Genomic DNA, 14,835 nt, shown 5'->3' with positions numbered 1-14,835 from the left:
CCTACTGGAAAAGTCAAAGGGTGTATGGGAGAAGATATGGGAGAGAGCAGATTGGAGGAGGGGATATCCTGTGGGACCGCTATTTTGGGGAGGTGAGTAGGGGAAAAACAGGGAGAAAAAGTGTAACTCAAAAACTGGTGGAAATGAATGATGTATACCAGAAGTTAATAAAGCATTTGGGAAAACTAAAAAGAAACAAGCAGCTGTCAGAGACATGGTGTACAGTACTCCATTTTCTCATCTGGATCAGAACACACACAAACATCAGGACTGGTTTGATGAAAATGATGGGGAAATTCAGAAGCTGCTAAATGAAAAACAGCAAAGGAGCTCATCCATCTCTAAGAAGGCAACATTTGACTCCATCAAAAGTAAAGTACAAGTGAAGCTTACAGAGATGCAAGATTCTTGACTCAGTCAGAAGGCAGAGGAAATTGTTTTACAATTGTAGTAATAATATACAATGCTTTTTTGATGCCTTGAAGAATATTTACAGGCAAAAGATGGGTGGTACAGTTCACTACTCACTGCCACCTTAATTACTGATAAAGATGTGATCTTGGAGATATGGTCTGAATGTTTCCATAGTGTTCTCAAGAGACTGTCATCAATCAGATGTATTAGTCTTTCCTGAACACATTTTATACCCATAGGGTGTAGGAATCAGAGAATGATAATCTAGGTAAAACAGAAAGAGGAGGTAGACAATGAAAGGGGGAGCAATTCTTGTTGGAAGGGGGAAGAGAAATGGATGGAATTTAAAAACTACTGAACAGGACTACTTGAAGGGGAAGAGAGAAAGGGAAATCTATGAGAAACTGAGAGGAAATATGAGAAGAAATGCAGAATGAGATGAAAGTAGGAGACAAAAGCAAATTTCTGGAGAAACCAGAGTTAAAAGATACAGCATCTTCTAAATGGGACAACAAAAGAATATGCATATTTCTTTGCAACACATGGAACTTCTTTGAGAACCACCAGGGCCAGAGATACTGCCAACAAATGTAAAAAGGCAGAAATAATGAATACATCCTTTTATTCCATGATGAAATAAGAATGGAAATTAGTTCAGGAATTACAACAAAAAAATTACAAACCCAAATGGTAGAAGGGGAAAGTGGCAAATGTCAGAGAAAAGCGGAAAAACTGGAACACAAATTCATTGTTGATGGAATCATAAAATGATCCAAATGTTTTAGAGAGCAATGTGGAATTATGTGGGCATACCAACACTGGGTCTATTTGCAAACATGATTAGGGAAAAGGAACAGAGCCTACATATTCTAAAACGTTTATAGTACCTGTCTTTGTGCTGACAGAACTGGAATAGCAGAGATGCCCATCAGTTTGGAAATGGTTGAAGAAACTGCGGTATACTACTGTGATGGAATACTACTGCATTATAAAAAAGGATGACCTCAAGATTTTAGAAAAACATGGAAAGATTTGCAAGAAATCCTGAAGAGGGAAACAAGCAGAAGCAAGAGAATATTTTATGCAGTAACAGAAATATTAATATGTAAATATAATTAAGAATAACTTTCAGTGAAGAAGTTATTTTATTATAAACACCCAAATTAGCTATACAGGACATATATAGATGTTATTTTCATCCAGTAAAAGAACTGATAAATAGATGTATAGAATAATTTACACACACACACCAATTTGTGCCTAATGATAGCCATTTCTAGCATAGTGAGGTAGGGGAAGGGAAGAATAAGAGAAAAAAATTGCATCATAATTTTGTTGTATATTTGAAAGGAATAACAACTTGTGCGCAAAAGAATTGCAGTTTCATGTAAATCATCTTTTCATTGTACTATGTTACAAAAGGCTTTTTTATTTCATGAAATAAAAGCCAAAAAATTGAGAAGCTTGCTTGAAACGACATATACACACACACTTTTTAAGATCTTGGCAACTGGTCCCATCACTTTCAGGCAACCAGAGGGGGAAGCAGCGTAAGATTTCATGGCCTTTGGTTCAAAGATCACTGAAGATGGCGACTGCAGCCACGAAATTAAAGGTATCTCCTACTTTAAAGGAAAGTTATGTCAAATCTGGACAGTGTCCTAAAAAAAACCATAGATATCATCTTGCCAGCAAAAGTCCATATAGTGTAAGCTATAGGTCTTCCAACAGTATGACTGTCAGAGTTGCAGTATAAAGAAAGGTGAGCACTACAAAATCAACAAATTAAATTGTGGTGCTGGAGAAGACTTTTGAGAGACCCTTAGACAGCACAAAGGTGGAATCAGGCAATACTTAAATAAATTATTCTATTTACTGGAGGGTCACATATTGAAGCTGAAAGACTTTGACCACATAAAGAGAAGAGATTCATTAAGAAAGAGACTAATGTTAGGAAAGATAGAAGTAAAAAGGAGAAGGGGTAGACAGAGGATGAGATGGATAGTGTCATGAAAACCATGGACATGAATTTGTATAGACTTTGAGAGATAGTGAAGCATAGATGGGTCTTCCTTGCTATGGTCCATGGGGTCATGAAGAATTGAACGCAACTGAATGAATCAACAATGAAAAATGTTTTATAAGCTTAAAGTCTCCTCTAAGGTGAGACTAAGGGCAGCTAATTGATGGCATAGTGCATAGAGCACTGGGCTTGAAAACAGACTCAACTTCACAAGTTGAAATCCAGCCAGATACTTATTAGGCATGTGAACCTGGCTAAATCACTTAACCCTGTTTGCCTCAGTTTTCTCATTTATAAAATGAACTAGAGAAGGAAATAAACCACTCCAGCACCTATGCCAAGAATCCTGCCCCCCCAATGGGATTACAAAGAATCAGATAGGACTGAAATGACTGAAGAACCAATCAGGCCATACTGTCACTATGTCTAAAGACAATCAGGTCTAATTTGATGACAATGCTTTTCAGCTAAAGCCTTCCTTCAGGAGAGAGTGCATTGGGGGTCTCAAGACCACAAGGAATAATTGTCACAAGGAAAATCAAGTCAACTGAGGTACAAAGCTCTGTGCAAGAGTAGTTTATTAGTTAACATGAATTTACTAATCAAGAGGGAAAATGGTTTCCCCACTGAGCTAAAAAACCTGGAGAAGAGGAACTTTTGCCGATCAATAGGTTTTCTGAACTTGCCCTTTATATTTTGAAATGGTGTTTGGGGCACATTTTTCAGTGAACTCTACAGATGTTTAAAAAACAAACAACAGAACACACACTTTCCTTGTCGTTGCCTTATTTACTCATGTGTTTGTACATTTTTTCTTACATTAATTTACGAATGATATTTTCTCCAATTAAGAAAATGTCAAGAAAAAAGTAAAAAGACCAGAAATTAGTGGGTGGGGAAAACAATATAAATGGTTAAAGGGCTGACAGCATCATGGGGGCAGGGAGAATGTGATTGGCTGAAAGTCCAAAATGTGGGTGAAAACATTTGATACTTTCCACCTGGATCTTGCAGAAATAACTTAATGACAAATAACAAAGTTCCTCTAATTGTACAAAAACACCCAGAGACAATATTTCCAGGAATGGCATCATTGTGGCTGGTAGAGATAACAACAGATGGCCTAGAATTCAATCGGGACACTTAAAGGTCTAGAACATAATGAGTTTCCTTGACACAACGTGAGTTGCAGCTGGTGCTGAGATAATTCCTTTTGAAGTAAAGTGTCATAAGAGAGCTCTGCACTTTCAAACTTGGCTCAGAACTTTTCTCCAGTTAAAAGTGACTGATAGAAAAGGGAACTTTCGCATTTAAGTGAGGGAGGAACACTGAGCTTTTGAACTCCTGAGCTTCTTCACCCACAGACTGTGCTTGTCGGTCCTTTGTCACAAGTGAGTTGGACTTAAGGGAGGCAGAGCTGTGCAGTCATCAGCCTCACTCTCTCCTCCAGAGTTATCAGAGTCCAATGGTAAGACACAGATTGAGGCAAGCCAGGAAATGCCCCCATTTCTAACTAATCCATAAGCGTATCCACAACTGGTAGATAGTAGGGTGCCAAACTCATGGTTCCACCATTGTCAAGAGAAAACAGATTACACAGTTAATAAGATTTTACAAAGTAATTCATACTCCATTTGGTGGCACTTTTGGCAACTACCTCCATACAAATAAATATGGATAAAGAATATATCTATAATTTATGACAAATTGGAGATAATCAACATATGGCCCTGACTAGCTGGAACACATCCAAAGAAAGGACTATGAATGTGATGAAATGGAGACCAGGCCAAATGAGGATCAGTGGAAAGAACCGAGGCTACTTATCCTGAAGCAGAGAAAACATGGTGGCCAACATGGAAAACTCTTATTTTTTTGGAGGGCAGTTGGGGTTAAGTGACTTGCCCAAGGTCACATGCCTAGTTTTTGTGTCTCTAAGTGTCTGAGGCCAGATTTGAACTCAGGTCCTCCCTACTCTAGGGCCAGTGCTCTATTCACTGCACCACCCAGCTGCCCATGTGGAATACTTTTAAATACCTGAAAGGCTGTCGTGTCTCAGATGAATTACACTTGTCCTGCTTGGCCCCAGAGAGAAGACCCAGAACCAGTGAGTGTAAGTTGCAGGAGGCAGGTTTCAGCCCACCAGGATGAAGAGTGTTCTAAGAATGGGAAGCCCTGGGGCAGCTAGAGGACACAGTGAAAGCACTGGCCCTGGAGTCAGGAGGACCTGAGTTCAAATCCAGCCTCAGACACTTGACACACTTACTAGCTCTGTGACTTTGGGCAAGTCACTTAACCCCAATTGCCCCCCAACCCCCGCAAAAAGCAAATAAATAAATAAAAAGAATGGGCTGCCTTCCTGGTTGGTCTCCAGACAGAAATGATCAGAGATGCCTCTGCAGGTGAGTCTGCCCTTGATGGCCTCTGAAGGCCCTTCCAACTCAGGATTCTCTGATACATTCAGTGACAAGGGAATAAGAAGTGGGCTCGGGTCCTCATTAGCACCCAAGTGAATCTCATTAGAAGCCTTTCTTCCTATCAGTGTCTGCCTTTTCTGGCAGAGACAGACTCTTCTGACTTGCCTTGATGAGAGAAGAGAGACTTCCCATGATGCCTCTTGAGTTGCTCCCTCAGGTCCAACCTCTTGGTCTCTGCCCTGGAAACCACCACTCTGATGAGGGCGCTGGCATCAGGACCTGAGCCCTTCACTGATCTGTAGGGAGCAGGTGACAAGCAGCCCGGATGTCTCTGACATGGAACTGAGTCCCTTTAGCTTTCCTTTCCAGGCTGGCAGAGCAGGGCCAACCATGGGAAGCTTTGTAGACAGAGACTGCAAGGCCTCTGGCCTGCCTTGTTCTCACAATGGCTCTGCTCTGCCTCAAGTCCATCAGGGGAATCCCTGCCTCATCACCATGATCACTGGGCACCAAAATGAGGAGACATAAATAAGAATTAATAAGAAGTTTCTCAACTGTCACATGCAGGGGCCTAGATGTAGTCTGAATACATGCATGGAGGTGGCCTGTGGGAGAACACAAAATTCCCCTAAAATGTCCCAGTTTCTATATCCTGGATCAAACACATGTGATTTCTTCCCTTCACCTAAGATTGTTCCCCAGTCAACATAATGTTGATGCAAAGTCTTCTTTATTCTGAAGACATTCGATTTCTGAGAGCATCCAGATGGAGTCTCTCACATAGTTCTGCAGATTATAAGCCTATTGTCTCCTTTTTTGTTTTGCAACTTGGAGGGTTGGCATGAATTACTTTCGTTATCTTACCTTTCTGTTAAGACACAAAATATAACCTTCACCTGTGACCTCCATGTTCTAGAGTAAGGCATGAGCCTTACTTACCCCACTGAGCACAGTCATCTATCTTTTCATTATAAATCCTTTGATGAGAGGATAAGAGATGATCTCTGGCTGAAAGCCTTCCCACACTGAGTCCATAGATGACTTGTACCCAGAGGGAATTTCCTGCTAAGAAGCTCTGTAGTCCATTTCAATGCCTTTCCTCTTTCAGGCCAGTTAGAAGATTCTGATATCTCCCATGAATTCTCTGATGGTAAACAAGGGCTGACTTTAGCCTAAAAGCTTTACCACTTCAATTACTTTCTTAAGGATTGTCACCAGTGTAGATTCTCTGAAATAAGAGTAAGATTGGTACACCATTTAAAAAATCTTCCTCATAAATTACATTCATAAGTTTCTCTTGAGTGTGGATTCTCTTATATTGAATAAGACTGCCCTTGCATATAAAAGTTTTTCTATACTGATTACATTCCTAAGGTTTCTCACCAGTGTGAGATTTCTGATGTTGAACAAGGCCAAGCCTCCATATAAATTTATCTCTACATTGATCATATTCATAAAGTTATTCCAGTATGGATCTTCTAATATTTATCAATACTCTTTCTACATCTGAAAGTCTTTCCACAATGATTAAACTTATGTTTCTCTCCACTGTGGCTTTTCTGATGGTCAGAAAAATTGGAGATATATCTGAAAGACTTGCCACATTGCTTACATTCATAAGGTTTCTCTCCAGTGTGGATTCTCTGGTGAACAATAAAACTAGCCCTCTGGGCAAAAGTCTTTCCACATTGATTACAATTATAAGGTTTCTCTCCAGTGTGGGTTCTCTGATGTTGAACAAGACCATTCCTCCATGCAAAAGTCTTTTGACACTGATTACATTCATAAGGTTTCTCTTCAGTATGGATTCTCTGATGTTCATTAAGATGAGTCCACTGTTTAAAAGCCTTTCCACACTGATTACATTTATAAGGTTTCTCTCCACTGTGAATCCTCTGATGTTTAACAAGACCATGCTTCCAAGTAAAAGTCTTCCCACATTGATTACATTTGTAAGGTTTCTCTCCAGTGTGGGTTCTCTGATGAACAATAAGGTGAGCACTCCGTTTAAAAGTCTTCCCACATTGCTTACATTCATAAGGTTTCTCTCCAGTGTGGATTCTCTGATGTTGAGTAAGAGTGTTCCCCCATTTAAAAGCCTTTCCACATTGATCACATTCATAAGGTTTCTCTCCAGAGTGTGTTCTACGATGTTGAACAAGACCATCCCTCCATGTAAAAGCCATTCCACACTGATTGCATTCAAAAGGTTTTTCTCCAGTGTGGATTCTCTGATGCTGAACAAGACTATCTCTCCATGTAAAAGCCTTTCCACATTCATCACATTCGTAAGGTTTCTCTCCATTATGGATCCTCTGATGTTCACGAATACTCTTTCTACATCTGAAAGTCTTTCCACATTGGTTACATTTATAACATTTATCTCCAGTGTGGCTTTTCTGATGTTCAGCAAGATTGGAGATACTTCTGAAATTCTTTCCACATTGACTACATTCATAAGGTTTCTCTCCAGTGTGGATTCTCTGATGTACGATAAGATGAGCCCTCTGTATAAAAACCTTTCCACATTGACTACAATCATAAAGTTTTTCTCCAGTGTGGATTCTCTGATGTGCATTAAGACGTCTCTTCTCTCTAAAAGCCTTTCCACATTGATTACAGTCATAAGGTTTCTCTCCTGTGTGGGTTCTCTGATGCACAATAAGACGAGCTCTGTTTATGAAAGCCTTTCCACACTGATTACATTCATATGGTTTCTGTCCTGTGTGTATCCTTTGATGTTTTACAAGACTGTCTTTCCATGTATATGTCTTTCCACATTGATTACATTTATAAGGTTTCTCTCCAGTGTGGATCCTCTGATGTTGAACAAGACTCTCCTTCCATGCGTAAGTCTTTCCACATTGATTACATTTATAAGGTTTCTCTCCAGTGTGGGTTCTATGATGTAAAGTAAGATTGACTTTACTTTTAAAAGCCTTTCCACATTGATTACATTCATAAGGTTTCTCTCCTGTGTGAATTCTCTGATGTAAAGTAAGACTGGCCTTACTTTTAAAAGCCTTTCCACATTGGTTACATTCATAAGGTTTCTCTCCAGAGTGGATTCTCTGATGTGCAATAAGATATCTCCTCTCTCTAAAACCCTTTCCACATTGTTTACACTCATAATATTTCTCTCCATTGTGGATTCTCTCATGTGCTGCACAGATTTCTCTCCAGCTGAAGTCATAGGAACCATCACTCATGAATGTTTGCTTGTGAGTTTCTTCCAAAGAAAGGCTTAGCTCTGCAGTAGTTTCCTTCATTCCCAGTATGATCTCCCCTTCTGAAAAAAAGAAAAAACAAGAAAAATAATGCATACAGACACGATACACACACATATATATCTATATGCCCTTCCCTCCATAGGCAGAACATGAACTTAATTACTTTCTATTTCCCCAGGCAAACAGAAAAATCTTAAAAGGGCAGAAACAATGCTTGTAAAATGCCCTTAGCTTACATCCCAAGGATGACTTAATTTACAAAGAATTTTATGTACAATTTATACTAGATCTTCACAACAAACCTGTGACATAGGTATGGCCATCATTCTCATCACATTCACAACTCGGGTCATGAGATCAGAATGGCTCAGTGACTAGATCCAAATCCAAAAAGATGACACTAGAATTCAAGGCCCATGAATAAGCATGCTCTGTCCACAGTACTTCACAAATTATCTCCATTTTCAATCTTTCCCTTTCGTTGTCTGTACTTTCATACCTTTGTTCATAGATACAATGCCATTTAATGAACATATACTGAATGTTCAATTTATTTCATCATCTATCCTACCTATAAGCACAAAATAATATCCTGGGTGATCACTTTCTATCTTATTTTTTTCTGTTCCATTATCTGAGTTAACATGCAGAACACCAATACATTTTTTTTAAAGCAATTGGGGTTAAGTAACTTGCTCAAGGTTACACGGCCAGTTATTTTGTGTGGGTGTTAAGTATCTGAGGCCGGAACTGATCCCAGGTCTCCTGACTCTGGGGCCAGTGCTCTTACTCACTGCACTACCTGGCTGCCCCACACCAATACTTTTTTGTAATTATCTGAGGCAGAATTGATTTTGTTGTTATTCATTAAATTTTTGAGATGGCCATTACTTATTTCTCTTAAAAAATTATCTTTCAATGCCAGTGCTCACTAAAGCAGAATTTACATCTTTCTAAAGAACACAATTTAAAAAATGAATGGCAAAGTTCAGGTTTGAAAATATGTATCTGATATAGGTTCTTGCATTCATCATCCTTTTCTATAGAAGTGGCCAGCATGCTGCACTTCTTGCACCCCTTCCCCTTTAAAGGTTCACAAACCCCTTGAATGATTGTAACAATGGTCCAAGGAATCTGACCTAAAAATATGTCAGTGGCATTTTAAGCAATAATTGTCCAGTTTTGTTACAAAGATATTTATCCTCTGGGACAAGTATGTGCATGTTTCCACCTCAACAGCTATCTTTCTGCACTGATTTGAAACTATGGTGATCAGGAATACATGACTTCTGGGGATCGTACAGTGAGTATCTCGAACTCTGACTGCCACTGACTACGTGCAACATATTCTTTCTGTTTCCCAACCTGACATCAAATTGTTTCCAAACTTCTAGGAAGGTTGGGCATTCACGTGCAAATCATCAGAGGCATGCAAAAACTCTTGGTGTTCTGGAGTCATCCTCTCCTTCTTGGGCTAATTTGTAATCACATCTCATTAAACCTGAAATCACCTGAACAAGATTTTACTTGGGTTTACATTAGTGCAGCAATGAGAGCAGCTATTAGAAACCCATCCTCACCAGGCATACACAATAGAATCCATCATGAAACCATCATGGGCCACCCAACCTTGTTACAGAGACAGACCTAAAATGCCCCTCGTTGAAAGGCTGAGGTTGTTTTTTAATGTGAACTGCTCCTCTGTTCATGTTACTCTTCTATCTGGCAGCTTCTCAAAGGACTCAGCTGGAAACATGGGTCAGTCATTCAGTACATTCAGTACTCACTTAGTTTCACTGAACAAGCAGCCAGTTTACCAGTGGTAGAAAAACAAAGTTGTGTCTGAAGAAATTCTGTCCTTTCAAAGGTTTGTTTTTTTTCTCACATATGAACATTAATTAAACCCAAAGCAATATTCACAACTAACTTTCAAGTACATCTGTCATATGATGCAGTGTTTATTATGAGTCAATATAAAAATAAATCTTTGTAAGTAGTGGGGGCAGCTAGGTGGGGCTGTGAATAGAGCACCAGCCCAGGAATCAGGAGGACCTGAATTCAAATCCGGCCTCAGATACTTAACCCCAATTGCCCTGCCTTCCTCACTCCAGAAAAAAAAACAAATTAATTTAAAAAAGCGTAAGGAGTAATTAATTTTGACTGGTTAGAGTTAAACAAATGAATTTCCATCCCCAGAAGGAGCTTGTATGATTTCCCTTCTATTTTCCACCTGATCCTTGTGTAAGCATTTTCAATGTTGAAAAATCAAAACACAACTGGTGATAAAGTGGATAGAATGTGGGACTCAAATCACGAAGACCTGAATTCCAATTCCACTTCAGAAACTTGCTAGTGCTTTGTCTCTAGGGCAGTCACAAGATATCTGTCTGCTTCAGTTGTTTTATCTGTATAATGGCCATAATAAGAAAACTTAGCTTGTAGGGTTCTCATGAGGACAAAACGAGACTATTCATGCAGTGCATGACAAAAAGCAGCTGCTGCATAAATGCTACCTATCACTTTGATCGCCTTGTTGAACTCCATGTATCTCCATCCCGAAACAGTCTCTTTCCCCTGGATCAGCATTTGTTTGTAAGCTAGATTCTGAGCTCTGTGACAGCAGAAACTGTCTTTTGCCTTCCTATGAGTCCTCAGCACCGTGCCTACAAGAGAAGGCACTTAATCAATGCTTATTGATTCCCTGCCTGGGCCCAGGGCTGACAGGAGTCCCCGGCCTCTACCTCTCCTCCCTGCATTCTGGTCTCTCCCCTGGTTGCTGAATGCATGTTCAGGCCTCAGCCCAGTTTCTGTCCCTTTCCCTTAGCTCAGGCACCTCTAAGTACTTACCTTAGGTTTGAACCCCAATGGAACCTGACCAGAACCGATACTGAAGATTACAGAGGCTTCTTTCTAGGCTCCTGAAGGGTCTCCTGCTGTAGGACACCTGAGGGTCTCTACCTCCCAGCTCCCTAAGGTGACGTGGTGGCTACCTACATGAACCTGGCCAATGAATCTACATGAATGGGGACAGAGATTAGCCATGGAGACTTGGAAAGGGACTGGGGCTGATGATTCATGCACAGTTTAGCCTTGGAAGACTCCCGAGTGAGGCAGCAGACATCTCTCCTCATGGGCTGCAAAATGTACAGAGAGAAAATCATGACACCGGGCTGCCAGAGCCACAGCCAATTGAGGCTACGTGATCTCAGCTGGGCCCTCACTGGGTCAAGGCAATCCTCTGCCATCTCCCTGAGACACTCACCACAGCAGCTCTTCCAGATCTTTTCTTTCATCCCCAACCCTCCATCATGGCTTGTTTCTCCCCCCTACCAACCACTGAAAAAAATTAGACATCTATCAAGGGCATTTTTATCTTCCTTGTCTCACATAAATCAGATTTCTTCTTCTCACTTCTGACCCCCATACAACATGGAAAGATTATTCTTCTGCTTGCTGAAGAAAATGGCCTTACACGGGCAAATGATCTCACTCGACCCCCTCATCTGCCTCCAGACTCATCCTCTCCAATGTCCTTTTTTTCCTACCAATTACTCCCACACTGATGACTTTTCCTATTACCACAAATGATCTAATCTTTAAAATCCCAACCGGGGGATCCATGCATCCCCATGAATAGTGTCTAATATCTTTCCTCCATTTTATGGCCGAACAGTTAGAGATGGTCATTTCCACTTGGCATCTCCAACTGGCTTTCTTGGAAGCTCTTTTTTTCCTACTGCCCAAGACATGGCCACCATGAGATTCAAATAAGCACAGCAATACAAAACTACTCTAGACATTTTTCTTTATCAGCTCTTTCTTTGTATGGAGATAGCATTTTTCTTCATTTGTACTTTATAATTGATTTGGATATTTATAACAGTCAATAGAAAGAAAGGAAAAAAAGAAAGACTCTGCAGGTGAGCTTGAATTTCATTATTCAACTGAAAAGCACCTCTCAAGAATTACCAACAATCTCCAAATTGCTACACTTCAATGGCCATTTCTTCATCCTGATCCTTCTTGTTTTCTCTGCGGGCTCTGACACTGTCGGTCTCCCCCTTTTCTTGATTCTCCCCTTCCTAGATTTTAGTAACAGTGCTCTCACTAGGTTCTACTTCTCCCATATCCAAAAGGAAGCTCAGTCTCTCTCCTCCAACCCTCCCATCTGCTCCCATTCCTAATGCTATCCAAGGCATGCTCCCAACAGATCAGCTCTCACACATTCACACACCTGAACCCCAAGTTCAGTCTGTTGCAAAGTCCTGCTGATTCCACCATTATGACATCATTCCACAGACCCCTTTCTATCTCAATATTGTCACTTTCTTGGCTCAGAGCCGTCACCCCATACCTGACACAGTGTCAGAGCCTGCTGGCTGGTCCAGCTGCCTCAGTTCTCCCTTCTGTCCAGTCAATCCTCCATCCACTTACCAAGTTCATCTTCCTTCAAACTGACCATGTCACCACCTAGTCAATAACCTCTTCTGGTTTATTTATTATCAGCAAAAGTATCACATGGAGAATCCTCTCTAGGGCAGTTAAATCCCTTCACAACCTGCCCCTCACCTACTGGAAGCAGTCTTCTTTCTCCCTTCTGGGCCCCACAACATACGTGTTTGTTTGTTAAATAAACTGGGGATGTTTATTGTGGAAAAGGCTTAAGGAGTTTGTGACCGTTGTCTTCACGTATCTGTGGGATTTTCATGTTGAAAAGGACTGAAACTAAGTCTGCTCCGCCCTAGCGAGTAGAACCCAAACCCAAGAACAACGGAAGGAAGGTCCGTGGAAGTTTGGAGCAGTACAAGGAAGATTTCCTATCCCCTAGCGCAGCCCCCACATGGAAGGGGCTCCATCCCCGGAAGAGTTCAAGCAGAGACTGAATCACTATCAGGGACATTACAGAAAGCACTGGGCTCAAAGGAGCCTTCTCTCCCTGCCTCCAGGAAGGCTTCTTTGGTTGCTCTCCCCCACCTTTGTCACAGAAGTCTCCCTTCTTAAATTACCTTGCTTTTAATGATCTCTCCATGCTGTACTCCCTCAGTAGGAGATCCCTGAGCAAAGAACTCTTTCATGTAGCACCATGCTTTGCATATAGTAGGCTCTTAATACATGCTTTTGACACGGAATTACATGGAAGAACTCCCAAATTTTCTGGATGACATGAAATTCTTTGAGGTTATTTATATTTTTCCTATATTTCTATTCCTATTTACCTATTCCAAACTAACCAACAGAATAATTAGAGTGTCTTTTATGGATTCAATGTAGTTGGGAGAGCTGCAAAAAATGTGAAAAGCACTGAACTTGGGAGCCCAAAGTCCTGGGTACACAACATACACATTATAATCCACTGGTATGGGCCTCCTTCCTGTTCCCAGGGACAGAACCTTCCACCGCCAGACTCTACAGGTTTGCCCTGACATCCCTGTTACCTAGAATGTTCTCCTTGTCTTCCCTGATTCCCCAGCTAGAGCCTAACTCCCACAATAAGCCTTTCCAGTGCCCCTTAAGACCTTCTCCCTCTTGACTAGCCCCACATTATCCAGTCCACAGTGGGTTTCTACATAGTTGCTGACAGGCTCTCTGCCCCCACCAGACTGTGAGGTCCATAGGAGCAGGGGACGTCCCTTGAACTGATTTATTTGCTTGGTGCTTTGTTTAGGGTCTGGAACACAGCAGGCACTGAGATGTTTGTTGACCTGAAAGTCTAGGAAAGAGCTCACACAGGAGAAGCTAAGCCCTTTTTGCACTTTCATGTCCCCAAATTCTAAATAATGACTTCTTTTAGTAGCACAGATTGATCCCTAAAAGGGAGCTGGAAGGCCATGCAGGCCTCTCATCACAGATGGAGAAACTGAGGCTCACTGGTTCAGTGACTGACCCCTGAAGCCACTGCTGGGAAATATCTGAAAAAGCGTTCCAAGGCAGGTCTTCCTGCCCCAAATCCAGCACCTGCTTCACCACAACACACAGCAGCCTCCTGTAATCCCAGCCCTCACACTCCTGCTTCCACCTCACTCACCTGGACAGCAGCTCCTCAGGCCTTCTTGCTCCAGCATCCACGGTGCTTCCCTTTGCTCCAAATAAGAGATCACGTCTTCCCTGGGAACTGGAAGCCCTGGCATGAGGAGTCAGGGATGGACAGGGGGAGAAACTTGTCATTCAGGTCTCTTTAGGGAAAGGCATTCAGACCCAGAGCTGGTGCTTCTGAGATTCACACTTTCATGTTCACACCCATGAAACTGTACTCACCCATTAGGGCTTGTAATACAAGTAACCCAAAGAGGGTCTGCCCCATCATCCTGTTGTCCAACGTGCTCTGAGAAAGAGCCAGACCTCTGCCCCCCATCCTGTCCAGTCCCATTCTGGCAGAAACTCCTAATTTCAATGAAGGCTACAAAGGCTGAATCTGCAAGACCAGACTGGAGTCCCAGAACAGGGGCCAAGAGGAGCCAGCTTTGGCCCTGTCCCCCTCCCCTCTTCCTCACTCCCTGAAACCCATGGAAACCTTGTGGACTGCTCATTTGGGGCCTCTGTGCCTCTCCAGGTGAGAGTCTCCTCCTGGTAAACTCAACAAACCCCAGTTGGCCCAAATTCTATTTCTCAGCCAGTCTCTAATTCCTGGCAAGGCCAGGGACATGTGGGCAAGAACCCCAGGGTGGTTCCCAGGACCCCTGAAGGACAGTCTCAGGGCATTTCTTTTTGAAATGGAATCAGGTTGGAATAAGAAAACTTGGTCTTGGTGCAA

The 14,835-nt window shown here is 41.7% G+C and overlaps 1 pseudogene; it reads right to left on the bottom strand.

Annotated features, from left to right (window-relative positions):
• Positions 1-2,998: 2,998 nt before the first annotated feature.
• LOC138167720 (zinc finger protein 420-like) overlaps positions 2,999-14,835 on the bottom strand; it is a 69,517-nt pseudogene continuing 57,680 nt past the window's right edge.

The sequence above is a fragment of the Petaurus breviceps genome, unplaced genomic scaffold (assembly GCF_028583685.1).
Source record: "Petaurus breviceps papuanus isolate PSGF00001 unplaced genomic scaffold, PetGlider_PUasm1.0 287, whole genome shotgun sequence".
In the NCBI taxonomy this organism is placed as follows: Eukaryota; Metazoa; Chordata; class Mammalia; order Diprotodontia; family Petauridae; genus Petaurus; species Petaurus breviceps.
The sequence above is the reverse complement of the archived record's forward strand: the minus strand, read 5'-3'. Positions and strand labels throughout refer to the sequence as shown.